General features: G+C 45.2%; 1 long non-coding RNA gene across 1 annotated transcript; it reads left to right on the top strand.

Moving 5' to 3' along the window:
• Positions 1 to 119: 119 nt before the first annotated feature.
• LOC118612481 lies at positions 120 to 3,244 on the top strand. Its single transcript, XR_004954995.1, has 2 exons — positions 120 to 556; positions 898 to 3,244. It is a non-coding gene; the product is annotated as an uncharacterized LOC118612481 (long non-coding RNA).
• The last annotated feature ends 8,115 nt before the right edge of the window (positions 3,245 to 11,359 follow it).

Raw genomic sequence — 11,359 nt, 5'->3', positions numbered from 1 at the left:
CGGTCCACGCAGCACAGGCTCGCACACGCCAGCGGGCAAGTTCAAAGAAACAATGCCGGTGCCAGCGACAGGATCCCCCTCCCCCATCCGCCCCCCCCCCCACCCCGGCCCATCCGCTGTTCTAACAGGTCGTTCAGGCTTGGGGTTGGGTCGCTTAGGTATTTACTTGAGTTTTTCTATGAGCGAACAAGGAAGAACGTGGGCAGAACTCTCTCGTGTCACACACAGGCCTCCGGGATGAGGGCTGGGGCGGGGAAGGCCCATTCCGTCCTGCAGGACAGCTCTGCTCATTAAGGCCACTCCGGCCCTCAGCACGGACTTTCACGTTAAGAATATGCTGTGTGAATTTAGTGTACGCTTCTGTTTGCAAAATAAATTCTCTGTTCCAGTTGCAGGGCCAGTAAAATTAATTCCATGATCACACCATTGAAATGCAGAACGAGTCCACCCAGGTTTTAGGGGAGGAAGCTTTGCAACTGCAGCGGGAGCCCTATTCTTTCTTCTGCCAACACCACCCCAGCGTGTCAACCTATCCAGCCAGGATGCAGCCTTTGTAGTAAGTTCTCGTCACCTAGCCACTGTGTCCCACATGGAGACACCCAATAAATACTTGGGCAACACAGCCAATCAGAGCCAAACCGGTCACTGTCCTTTAAAGTGTGAACGTACAGGTCTGAGGAGAGCCATCCCATCGGCTGGGTACAGTAAGGATGAAGTCGCTTTGCGTGATTCATTTGTTCCCAACAGAGGGGGGCTCTGGTGCTTCACTGCCCATAATTTCGGCTTAGCCACATGAATCCATCCATATTTTAAGCTTTTCACCCATGTTTGTCATCACGGAGGGTTTCTGCCCCTCGTTAGCAATTGGTAATGCATTGTGTATTGTCTGCTTTGCAGAAAATGAACACCCTTACCCAGCATTGTGAAAGGTGGTGGCTAAGGGCCAAGTGCCAGGGTCCAAATTAGTAATTTGAGAGAGACGGAGAGTGCTGGACACGTCCCACTGGCGCTCTGTGCAGTGTTCAGGGCGAAAGCAATCCCCTCCCTGAGGATGCCAGACACCCCTTGGCGGTCCCCACTAACTAGAGAGAAGCAACTGCCCACGGAGCTGGCAGAGGGGCTGATGTTTGCGCCAAGCACAGGACGGAGCCCACTGTAAACAGACACTCCCGTCCAGTGCTCAGACTGTAACCAGAGGCCACGGGAACCGCGGGAAGCTGAGGCTGGAAAGATGAGTGTTCAGCCTCGCACGGGGAGATGTCCTTCTCTGGGGATTGCACTCCCAGCCGGATCCTTCGATGTCGAGGTGGCTGCACCCCTGGAATTCTGACTATCTCGGGGCACATACCTGCCCGACCGGGTTGCCAAGCAGAGCACAAGCCGCAGCTGCCGCCCAGGAAGCCCAGTGCAGTGGAGCGTGTGTCGGTATGGTGGCCCCAAACCTGAGGGTAGTGGCTTCTTCACCACGCAGTGAGGCCACTGCCCAATTCTAACCTGAGCCCCAGTGACAGAGATTCTGGGAAATGGAGGCCACGCAGCACTTACGCTGAGCAGCCACATCTCCGTGTCGGCTTCCTTGACCCTTGACCACGGCACAGAAACGTGCGGCACTTTGCCCGGATGAGAGGGAGACAAAAACAGCGCGCATGCGTGAGTCCGGGGACGAGCGAGCCAAAGCCGGAAAGGAACCGTGTCAGATACCGCTGGAGGCTGACCCCGAAGTGACTGCTGAATATAATCGAGCACATGCACGTGTACATACGGGGCTCAGTAGTGTCCCCCCAAATTTTGCATCTACCTGGGACCCCAGAATCTGACCTCGTTTGGAAATAGACTTTGCAGATGCCGTCAAGACGAGGTCCTCCTGGATTGGCCCCAATCCGGTGATGGGCGTTCTTATAAAAAGGGAGACATTTGGACCCAGAGACCTGCACGGAAGACAGACGTGGGCGCCGTGTGCAGGCAGAGGCAGAAGCCGCTGTGACCTTTCCAAAAGCCGAGAAATACAATCAATGGCTGGCCCCCTCCAGGCGCTGGGAGAGAGGCCTGGGTCAGAGCCTCCCTCGGCCTCCAGGTGGGACTGTTACCGGCGGAGCGACTGGATTTCTGGTAACTCACACACCTCTAGGTCCTTTTCGCTGCCGAAGAAATGAATTTCGACTCAGTGAATCTGAGAAATATTTGTTTATTAAAAGCACATTATGAGGTAGAAGACGGGTCAAGCCTAAAACCGGCTAGCCACATGGAAATGAGGTCACGTTCTCCTAAGGAGGCGGTACGGGTTACAGTCTGGGAAGATGGAGAGCTGTAACCTCGGGGGAGAGGTCCGCGTTACATTCGGGGACCATGATAAGGTGGTCCTACAGCCATCGCTAGGTGACTGGTAGGTGAGGCTGACTTGATCGATGCTTGGCGGCTGCATCACTCTGCCTCACGTGCATGTGCTTACCCAGAATTCAGTCTGTTATAATTAGACTCATGACCTTCCAGGCATAGTCATGAGATTGTGATGCTATAATGAGGCTGAAGGTAGGGGCAGTACTTTCTTTCTGTTTTACTTTATTATTATGGTGAGATTGTTTAAAGAAACCCAGTAAGTTTCAGGTGTACAATTTAACGGTAGGACATTGTGTGTCCCCCGCTTGTTAGGGGCAGTACTTTCAGCGCATGCGTTTGTAGCTGGTTTAGGCCAGCGGCGTTTATGGCCTGTGAGCTTTGGGATTTGGGGTAATTTATAACCCTAAAAGGGAGATATTTCTGAAAGGTCCTTAAGGAAGATCTCCAAGGGAAGTTTCTATGGTTACGGAGTGGGGCCCCAAATCCTTTGTTCCCCTGTCGCTCTCGTCTGACTAGCTACCTTACAGAACCACCCCATGTAAGAGAGGAGGTGTCTGAAAAATGCAAAGGAAAGGGCTTCCACAAATAACCGACTCAGTTGGTTGTAGATTAACCACACCCTATAGATTTTTAAATGGCCTTCTGGACCTATTGCCACACCTAACCAGCTGTAAATGGATAGGACTGGTGGTCCAGCAATTCCTTCCCCCTTGCAGCCTCCACCAGAAGCTCCGCCTCCCATCCTTGGTCAGGAAGTGCACTCAGACCCTCAGACAAAGGAATCGCGTGCTCTCCGCGTGGACGCTGCCAGGGAGGACGGGTACAGGAGCTGTGAGAAACCTAACCGGAACGAGTTCGTGCTTTCGAGCCTTCCTCCAGCCCAATAAACTCTCCTTCCTCTAACAAAGGTTTCTGAGCATCCAAATTTCCTCTGTTGGGTGTCGCTTCCTGCAACACATGCGGACCCCGTGATTTCAGACGTCCAGCCTCCTGACCTATGAGAGAGCGTATGTTGTTTCGGCCACCCCGTCTGTGGCACTTTGTCACAGCGGCCTGAGCAAACTAATGCACTTCCCAAGGAAGGAGGGACCCTTGGATACTTGGAGCTTGGCCAGAGGGCAGTGTCCCTGGAACAGAGTGAGGGGGGGAGCAAGGACAGCAGAGGTGAGAGGACGGCGATGGCACGGGTGGACACCTGGAGTCATGACGCGCTGGCCTGCCGCATGGACTTGATGCAGGACAGGGCAAATTTCCCCAAGGGACGGGGAGACCAAGCCCTGTACCAAGAGGACAGGGTCCTTTGGCTGAGAATGTAGAAAGGATTCAACACACACTCTTCAAAGTTAGAGTCAAAAGTTTATTAGAAAAATATGGTCTCCTCTCACAAGCAGAGAGTGAGTGGGACCAAGAGACACTTGGAAAGACAGTGAGCAGGGGGCTGAGTATTCAGGAAATTCAGTTTTCCCTCATTCTGTAGAACCTGTGAGTTATAGTTTTAAAAACTTTGTTAACCCGTTTCCTCTGGGAAAGGTCGTGGAGCAACGAACCCTCCCCTGTGCACCCCTCTCCCCACATTTGCTCCTGCTCACCAACCCCTGACTGTCCAGACCCACTCTCTGGGTTTAACTTTGTCATGTCTGGTCACATCATTGGTCACTGGTAATTTAACTAAGCTTGGCCCACACTTTCCTCCCTGAAGGTCAGAAGCTAAAAGAAAAACCCCAAACCTACAAGCACATGTTGACTCCCCAGGCTCCATCCTCAGATGCTTTCCAAGTCACCATTAACATGACAGGTATACCTTCTGTATTGTCACTATAGGAAATCCCACAGGTTTCAGAGCTGTGAAACAGAGCTGCTGACTAAGCCCAAATCTATCTGAGGACTACGTTTTGGTTATCTGAATGATGAAAGACATATATTCCTCATAAATCACAATGTCACACTTCACCTCTGGTTTTTAAAAAATTTATTTACTTTAATTAATTTCAAGTATACAGTCCACTGGTTAGACATCTATATAGTTCATACAACAACCCCCCCACTCGCTCCCTCCCTCCCCTGGCCGTCCACCTGGCCAGCATATTAATGCTGACTGCATTCCCAACGATGAGCTCCCCACCCTCGTGACCACCTATCAAGTACTATTTTGTACTTCTCTAACCCTCCACCTCATCCTCTCATCCTCTCCACCTCCAATGTTCTTCCCGAGTCTCATTTCTGAATATGCAGCTTAAAATCAAAATCCCAAAAAGGGAGCTTCCGGGTGGTAGAACTTTGGTTCCCTTCAGTCCGCCCTTTGGAACCTTAAATAACAGTGTTCCAGAAGGTAAGTTGGTACATGTCTCCATAATCTATCAATCCCACCATTCAGTCCTGAAAACAAGTTCATTCAATTAATCTGCTGGGTCTCATCACAGAAGGCGGTGATGCAACGGGCTCCCCAGGTGAGGCCTACGATTTTAGGCAAGCAACCTGGCACTTAGGTATGTCTCGGAACACTGAACAACGACGAAGGTTAAGGATCAGAGCAAATTACAAACCAGTTTCTGAGTCTGTCAGGCTGTCAGTGGAGATTTTTTAACGAAGCCTCAAAGCTTTGCTTTTGCCGGAATGAAGGTCGGTGGTGACCATTGGTAATTTCCCTCACTCCGCTATTTAAATATCTCTGATGATGTCATCAGACGTTCTTGTCAATTCTGTGTGGATTACGCAACATCAGTCACAGAGGTCGTTCAAGCATGAGCTGTCGTGGCAATTTCTGATGTTTATGACATGTTGTCCGGCAGCTGCTTGCAATTGCAAGGCTTGGAAAAAGTTTACATTCTCAATAACGCCAACTCAAAGAATGGGAGAAAAAGAATTACTTTAGAGGGTTTAAGAATCTCAAAAAACTCATGGTCCAGTCCAGTACACAGATGAAAACGAAATTTTAGACAACTAAACTAAAATCTAATATCCGCAAGTATGTATTATAGTTTGTACAGAAGCATAACTTCCCTCTTTAAAATCACTCTCATTTTTATCAATGATAGCCAAATTAAGAGTAATTTACTGCACAAATCTTGTTTCAATGAATTTGGTCCGATTTCTTGTGTACATACAATATAAATAGTAAGTGATTATACTGGCTCATACAAATCTGCTTTGCTGGAATTTTCATACTGAATCTCCTAACTGAACTTGAATTAGCCCTTCAATGCTCAGAAGCCAAGCCGCATACATGCCATCAGACTTTGCCTGCAATGCCTATAGATATGGGTGGACTCCTCAGGTTCCAAAGGTCCCCAAAATGTCTTGAGGTTGTTCCTTTGCCATCTACCGGGAATGCAACCTTTGCTCCAAAAACAAAAAAACACGCTGGTTTCCCAAGGGACTTTTATTGGCATCCTAAGTAAACTGTAATTCTTTCAAGCTTTCTGGTCGCATCCATGTCTGGGCGCGGCTCTCCCAAACATGATATTCCAGCCAAAGCCTTGGTAATAAAACTAGTTTCCAACTGTGTCCTCCCATAAAGAGGACAGAATCTTATTGAAGTTACGCAGGCAATCAAGTTGCCATGAAAGTAGCAATACTTACTCATTAAGAGTTTCTAAATTATAGAGGGATCAGGTAGGGGGGAAATAAAAACATTTCGCCACTGCTTACGAAAGGTACGATTTACCAAATTCTTCTCGGAAAAAGAGACTTCCTCATATTTGGACAAAGATTTTTAGAAATCGATAATATAACAGAATATTATATATATAAGCATTCTCAGTTCATTCAGTCCTATCCCATTTATTCTTCTTTATCTGGATCATGTGCCAGGATTTCATGAATCCAATTGTTTCTAAGAATTCTCTAAATCTCCATCCAGTTTAAAAGTATGACCTAAAAACTTATTCTCAGAAAGTTATAATGTACAATAAGTCAGCCCCCTCCTTTTGATGGCTACTTTTGATGGTGAAACATATTTGCAAAAGCATCAGAGTAAAACAATGGCTGTCTGTAAATAACTTTAAAAAAGCTTTAAATCACGCAGTAATAGATCTCCTTATAATGCAGCTGACAGAGGAACTTCCTTTTCTGTAACACATAATGTTTTAAGAAAACAATTAGAATTGCCCATATATTATATCAAAACTGTAAATTCTTGGAGACGTTTATATCTCAAGAACAACCATTTCAATAATAGTATATGCATACAACACACCATTATTGTTGTATCTGACAAAGCTTCCCAATTAATTTTAGTATATCAAAGAGGCCTAATTAGTTTGAAAAATTCTTAATAGGAAGACAGAGAACAAATCTTTGAGGTACTCCAGGGGTCCAAGGGAGCAACCCCAAGCCATTTCCAGGTCAAGAAAAAGTTTTCTTTTAAAATATAAACCCTGGGAAAGTTGTCAAACATACTTGAGCAAAAAGATCATATAACATTATGAAACTATTAAATTATCCATTTGAAATAACAAAAAATATCAAAGAAAAAAATAGGTGTTTATTAGTAGTATAACTTTAGTTCTTAGGGTTGAAATAATTGGTTTTTTTTAAGTAATCAGGAACTGATTAAGATACAGACTATTTTAATTAAAAGGAATCTTTGCTTTCTAGGAAGAACTGATATCATAATATGTTATCTGGAGTCAAATATAGAGAGAAAAATATTTGTCTTCTTAACAGAGAAGAAAACAGCCGAACCTTATTCTGTATCAGCTTACTTTTGACATTTAAATTTACTTTCTAACTTCATTCTGATTTTATTCGGCTTAACCACATGTAAAATTCCCTCTCCATCTCCCTTTACAAACCTTGTAGAACTTCTCTAGTACCTTTTAGTTTCAGTGTTTTCACTCATTCAGAAGTAACCATTAGGACAAACCATTTTCCTTTAACTTTTCTCAAAAATGTATCTCTAGACCTTATACCTTCTATTACCAAAAACATAATTCCTTTCAATGGCAATTAAAATTTTAACTCTTAGGAACCTCAATTTCTACTGACAACTAAAAAGTAAGCCATTACCATCATTTAAATTGGCAAGTTTATAAATACATTTTATATTTTCTAAAAACATGGGATCTTTAATGGGCAAATATATTCACAATTTCTTTTAAGAAACATATTTTTAATAAAGTAAAAGATATGTTCATTACCGGATTCAAATTTACCTTTCAGTTTCTCTGTAATAAGATGACGAAGCAGGTAAACTTAGACTTACCTAGCAATTAATGTTTCAGTACTTCCTATTAGTTCAAAATACCTAGTTATTTAATAATTTTTATCATTTATCTTAGTAACTCTCTAATGTTTCAAGTTAACGACAGATTTTGGAAAACTGTGTAAGCCTATATATCATTAATGTAATTCTTATTGAAAAACTTTATCAAGAATCTCTTATTATAAATATATTTAATTCATTAGTTCTTAATAGTAACATTTTAATGTCAATTATAGTAAGCTATTTTTGTTTTGCTGACAAATTTGTGACAGAGATAACACGATCCCAGTGTTGCGAAGCCAAGGAAAACAAAAATACAATGTTCAATGTTGATAACCCAAAATGACATGTTTATTTCACGTAGGAAGGGAGTAAGAGAACTAAAATGTAAAAATTAAGCCGTATTTGAAGACTGCGATATGCTGATCAGCCCAGAGGCCAGACCACAGATAAACCTGCAGGACAAAGGAAGACTTCTGCTGCGATTGCTAACAACCCAATTCCCCACACTGTGAAGGGAAAACAAGAAAAGAGTCTTCCAGTGGCGTCCTACATAAAATAAAATAGTTTATTCTCTACGGCTAAAACTCTGAGGGACCTAGAGATCCAAGGCTGGGAGCTGCCAGCAGGTTTTTCATGCTACTTAGTCTTATCATTCTTCGCTGTATGCCCGTAGCAAAGGAAAGTGGGTAAAAAGTCTTTAAACTCTAACTCACAAGAACTAAAGTATGACATAGACGTAAACTAGGTTCCCCAGAACTCCAGGCCTTTTTTCTTGTCTTGGCTTTTTGTCTTTGCTTTCTCCTGTCTGAGCTTTCCCCCTTCTCTAAGAAACTTTCCTTCTGACTCTAACTTTGGTGTATGTCTGATTCTTCCTCATGCTCAGGCAAAGACCATTTTCTCTCTCAGGTCAGGGCTTGATTCCTGCACTCGGAAAAAGTTCCCTGTCCTGCATCACATTCAACCAAACCCTGCTCAAACCAGCTTTAACGTCAAATATTTCCCAACCACGTGAATTCTCATTCCGATAATTTTAAAAAACACAATCGTTACAAGCTCTTGGCTTTCAATTACCTTTAACAATACCATCCTGAAGTGGAAACCCACCTCACATTGACGGCACATGTATATAGACATTGATGACACTCTTAACATAGCCTCAGAGCCACAAGGCCAGTTACAAAGTGCACAGTCAAATGCAAAAAGAATGAACACTGATAAACCAGCTGACGAATCAGGTATAAGTCCCACAACCATCCCTGTCCCACACAGGGCCCCCCGACAGAGGCAGGACACAGGGGCCCAGCCTGTAGGAAAAGCCCACATGGAGGGAAGGGAGTCGCTGGTCTTCCACCCCATGTCACAGACCCAACTTCCACATGGAGCCCAGCTGATCACAAAGACACAGAAGCACAAACAGGTCAGGATAGTCCCACCGTTCTCACCTCAGACAGCGTCTGTGACATGCTGACGACACTGTTCCAGGGAGAGGACACCAGACATCCGGGAGGGGATCCCACTGTGCACGCAGACTCCCCCAACAGTGGAGCGAAGTCCAAGGATGTGTCCTTATTCTAAATGAGCCATGTACCCAGGGAAGTCACCACCTGCTGGATAATGACCCTCCCTAGTCCCTGATGCAACCCAGCCCTAGCTGCTGTTCAGGATTCGCAGAGGGAATCCCAGCTGGGACTCGCTGGCCACGAGCATCGCCTCTCGGGCAAGAATCCCAAATTGTTTTCCAGCCAGAGGCCGTGCGCCTGTCACGGGACAGGCCATGTCAAAGGTCAGACTTGGGGATCGGGAAAGGTCATGGATCCAGAAAGTACTGACCGAGCTACGAAACCAATGGAATCTCGGATCCTTCTGACAAAGTACAGACTTCAGGCTCCTTTTACCTCTGGGAGGAGTTGAGAGGGGCTCTTTCCGCAGCGGGATTACTTCCTGATCAGCCCAGCTGTGAGGGACACCCAGCAGCGCTATCAGCCAAAGACCGAGTGACAGAGGGAGCAGGTGGCAACCAGAAGGAGTCAGAGAGACAAGCACATCACCATTTTAAAAAACCAAAATGTTATCAGCTTGTTTCTTGGTCTACTCTTAGGAGAAATGGTAAGGGGTCTGTCATTCCCTCTCTTGTAATCAACCTAGACAACAAAAAATGTGTTATGTCCTGGTACCAGTTGTAATTCTAAAATGGATGTTACAGAAGTAAAAAATTTCCATCTCAATTGCATTATAATGACCTGTCATCAGACCTTGAACCACCATCATTTCTGATTTTCCTCTTTTGCAGACAGTTGTTTTACTCTGAGGCTTAGAAAAAAAAAAGTGTTCCTGCAGAAGTGTTCATCTTTGGGGAGATTCGTGAGGGAAGTTTTACAAACTGGACAGTTTCTTAAATATAATAAATGTAGTAGAGATGAAAGCAAACACGAAGGATAGACATAGTTTAGATCAGCAATACGAACTAGAAATACAGGGAGCCCTTATTAACGGTGAGGCCCTTACAGAGGCGAATTTCATTTGTAACATTAGATTTCTGTCCTGCTGAATTTCCATGTATAAAAATAAGTGAAATGCTGACGGGTAGCTCGCTTTCTTTCCACTTATAAGGTTTTTCTCCAGTGCAATTGCTCACATTGAACATAAGATTTTAAATGAGAAAAGACTCTTCCACAGGCCTTGTATTCAGAATTGCACCATCAAATGATCTTGCAGAGATGTGGAGAACGCGAAGGCTTTCCCTCAGTGCTGACATTCGCAGGATTTCAGTGCGTACTCTCGCATGTGACCGAAGGCAGTCTCACCGTGTGACTGCTCTCCCGCAATGCTCACGCTCACAGGGTTTCTCCCAAGTGTTTTCACATGTGACTGAAGGTGATCTCGTTGCCCAGAGGCTTTGCCACGCCGTTCACATTCATATGGTTTCTTTCCAGTACGTGAAATTGCATGTTTTCGAGGAGTGGACTGAAGCCCATTCCAAGTCCTGGAGCTGGGCGGAAGCTCCTGATAAAACACGCATCCCTAGGTAATTTTTTAATGTGAAAGGTTATGAAGTTTAAGGAGAAGTTTTCACTTTGACCATTTCTACTAAATGATAATCCTGAAAAGCTATTAATCGTATTATTCTATGGTCATCCATAGTTGTGAGCTTCTACATAAACAATTTTAACTTCAAAAGAAATGTTACTCTTTTCTTCCTCGATAAAATTCCCTCCTGGCTCCCCACTTGCTCGGTTGCGCCCACCGCCTTGGCGCTATTCCAGCATCACCCCTATTACCGTGTAGTACCCTTCACTCAGCTCCAGCCCGCGCAAACCCTCCAAACCCTTCATGCTTTCAAGAGCAGTCAAACCCAAGGCGCCTTTCCTAAGTCTGACCTTCGGAGACTCTCAGCTTGCACAGATCACACTAAAGCTCTGGATGAGGCCACACCCCCCTTCAGAAATGACCTCATGCTTTCTGTTCACTAATCCCTCCCTTGGCCCTTCTGCCACGGTGTCACCCCATCTTGGCATGCAGTGACTCTCTAGCACCTCGGTATAATGAGCTATGTTTCTGAGCCTTCCCGTGCCCCCTTGGCCAATCCAAACGTCTGCCAGCCCCTCAAGGCACCCAGGACAGGGGCAGGCTCATACTCCCAACAAGCACTCGGGGGACATCCCTCCAAAACTCCAGAGTCAACTTCCGAGGAGTACAGGAGGCCCACGAACTGTATGTCCACAAGGAAAACCCTCTGCGCACAAGGAAGTGTTAACTATGCAAACAAAGCTTTGAGACTATGCATGAGTTTCTTGGTTCTGATATGAAAAGGCAAGA

Source organism: Rousettus aegyptiacus, unplaced genomic scaffold (genome assembly GCF_014176215.1).
Source record: "Rousettus aegyptiacus isolate mRouAeg1 unplaced genomic scaffold, mRouAeg1.p scaffold_m13_p_16, whole genome shotgun sequence".
In the NCBI taxonomy this organism is placed as follows: Eukaryota; Metazoa; Chordata; class Mammalia; order Chiroptera; family Pteropodidae; genus Rousettus; species Rousettus aegyptiacus.
This window is presented reverse-complemented; position numbering and strand designations above follow the sequence as displayed.